The sequence below is a fragment of the Cucurbita moschata genome, unplaced genomic scaffold (genome assembly GCF_002738365.1).
Source record: "Cucurbita moschata cultivar Rifu unplaced genomic scaffold, Cmos_1.0 Cmo_Scf00006, whole genome shotgun sequence".
Lineage (NCBI taxonomy): Eukaryota > Viridiplantae > Streptophyta > Magnoliopsida > Cucurbitales > Cucurbitaceae > Cucurbita > Cucurbita moschata.
Genome location: NW_019268522.1, coordinates 4,502,420 through 4,505,102, shown reverse-complemented (window position 1 = coordinate 4,505,102; position 2,683 = coordinate 4,502,420). Strand labels below are relative to the sequence as shown.

The window sequence follows — 2,683 nt, the reverse complement described above, 5'->3', positions numbered from 1 at the left end:
ACCACAGTCACTAAGGTACGAAGTTTCTTGAAATCTTTCGAAAAACTCGTACGTGATATTTCTAGGATCTCTGTAGCGCCTACACGAATACCAGCAGGCAAACAGAGTTTCCAGGAACTTAAGCAAAGGTTGGTGACTGCATCAATTCAAGATGGGCTAGACAACCTTATAACATATAGAGATGCCTCATGTAAGGGCTTAGGGTGCGTGCTTATGCAGAATGGTAAGGCAGTAGCTTACGCTTCAAGAAAGCAGAAAAAGCACGAACAAAATTACCCTACTCATGACCTTGAACTAGCAGCAGCCGTGCTTGCCATGGAGACATGGCAACATTACGACCATGGAGAAAAGTGCAAGCATACACTGACTTAAGAGCCTCGAGTACTTGGTCGTACAGATGGAATGACATAGACCGTTCATACATCTGCAATGATCACCAAGCAAGGGAAGTTACCAGATGAAAGGAAGAACGCTAAAAACCGGGGTTGCAGTTAATGGTGATATCGCTAAGATAGCACATATGACCATGGAACGCACTTTATGAAAACGTGTCTTTGATGCCTAGAGATCTGATAACACCTTAACAAAGTGTGGAGTCAAACTGGGGCGGAAAAAACCAACTAGGTATTCTATCTCCTCAGACGGGGTCTTGCAGTGGCAAGACTGCCTGTGTGTTCCCCGAGACGAGGAAATCCTAAAAGACATTTTAGCTAAAGCCCACAATACATCTGATACGTTCCACCTAGGATGTACGAAGTTATCTGACGAGATGCTATTGGTGGCCTGGGAATGAAGAGAGACATGACGGGTTTCGTAAGACGATGCTGTTAGTAGGTTAAGGCATCGAGATAGCGCCCAACAAGATAGCTACAGCCCTTAAATGGGAAGTAGTGAGTGTGGATTTTATCTCAAGTTTGCCAAAGACTAAACAGACTCGTAACGTGGTTTGGATAGTTGGGGTAGACAACCCAAGACAACTCACCTCATCCCAGATGAGACCACTTATCGAGTAGATTGATGAGATAAGTTATATGTCAACGAGGTAGTACGCCTATACGGGTACCAGTCCCTATTGGGTCAGACCAAGACGCAAAGTGTTGGTATGAAAGAGCACCTTAGTAAAAGTCTTGTGGGAGTAACCACCTTAATGAAGAGGCAACTCGAGGACGTACAGAAGACGTGAGAGGGGCCTGTCCTAAACTCTTCCAAGAGACGCCAACTTTCGGGGACAAAAGTTTCTAAGGGGGGGAGAGTTTGTAATACCCGAAGAAAGAGAAATAGAAATAGAAAAAGGGGAAAAAAAAAAAGGAAAAGTCGAGAGAGGGGCAGATAGGTAAATTTGCCCCTCCAACCACTTAAGGGGTCCAAATGAAATCCCATCCAGAGTCCTGCAAAAGAGAAATAGTGAGAGAAACGGGTTAGAGAGAACCTAGAGAGAGGAGGAAGAATGTATGGCCGGAAGACTCACCGAAACCTACCGTCGGAGTCTACTCCGGTCAAGATCATGATGCAAGGAGCCTTTCTTGGAAGGAAAAAGAGAATGTGGGTGGCCGGAGTCCCATTTTCCATCAAGAAATCAGAAAAACCCGCGAGGTAAGATCATGAACGTTTTCTCAGATGTACGGTTTTTCTTTGTGAATGAAGATCTGAAATCTCGATATATTCATTTAGGGACAAATCTCTACAGGATCTTTGAAGAAGTTTGGCTGAAACCTCAATCTGAAGGCAGAAACCCGAGCATCGTCCAAGAACGGTGAGCGAACTTCGAACGCTCTTAACTCATCCGATAGTCAAGCAAAAAATTACGAAGAAAATACTAGGACGTAGCCCATAACATGATCTAAGATTTTACTGAAGAAATCGTATCGATTCAAACTACGAGTCAAAAGATATGAAAATCGAAAAGTGGACACGATGTTACGGATTTCAGAGGACAGAGAAGAAAGAAAGAAAGAAAAAAAAAAGTGGTTGGCCGACGAGCGGCGGAGGGCGGCGATAGGCGCCGGACACGCGTCGGCCGCCAGCTGGAGCAATGCAGCTCCAGCGAGGCGACGACACGTGTCGCCTGCAGGCCAAGCCTAACCGCAAACGCGAACTGAACCGAACCGGACCGACCGACTCGTGACTGTGTAGAAGCTGGCGCGCATGGTATGCGCGCATGCGGCCGACGACACGGTTGCATGCACAATTACCACAACGATGAAGTACCTTAGGAGTGATCTTAGGTTGTTAGTTGTGTGAAAAGTATCTATAGCTTCGTGGGAGAACCAGGGGTTTCTGATCAGTTCTTACTGCTCCTAGCCATTTCGCATGGGAAATGTGTCTCCACGATACAACCCATTAGCTGCATGAGAACGGGTTGGGTCGTTCCCCCCATATGGAGACTATTATGGCCGTAAGAGGTACTCAGCACACTCCTAGGCAAGATACCATGTAGTCTTAGTTAACCATGCAAAGGTAGCGCCTCAGATAGAAACACCAGTCATTACAACTCGGCATAAATAATTCTTAGAGACCAAATGAAAGGACGAGGGACCAAATGAAAGGACAGAGAACCAATGAAGCTCCAAGGCGCAATTCCCAAGGGACTAAGACTGAACGAGATGTCCTAGAGCCAATTAGAAGCCCGTGGGAATCTCTTAAGCTTAGGATATGATGACAGCCTACAAGTAGGTGGCTTATT

At 45.9% G+C, this 2,683-nt stretch overlaps 1 long non-coding RNA gene across 1 annotated transcript; it reads left to right on the top strand.

The window, feature by feature from the left end:
* Positions 1 to 1,387: 1,387 nt before the first annotated feature.
* On the top strand, positions 1,388 to 1,802 carry LOC111444397. The gene is made up of 2 exons (XR_002710693.1): positions 1,388 to 1,593; positions 1,672 to 1,802. It is a non-coding gene; the product is annotated as an uncharacterized LOC111444397 (long non-coding RNA).
* The last annotated feature ends 881 nt before the right edge of the window (positions 1,803 to 2,683 follow it).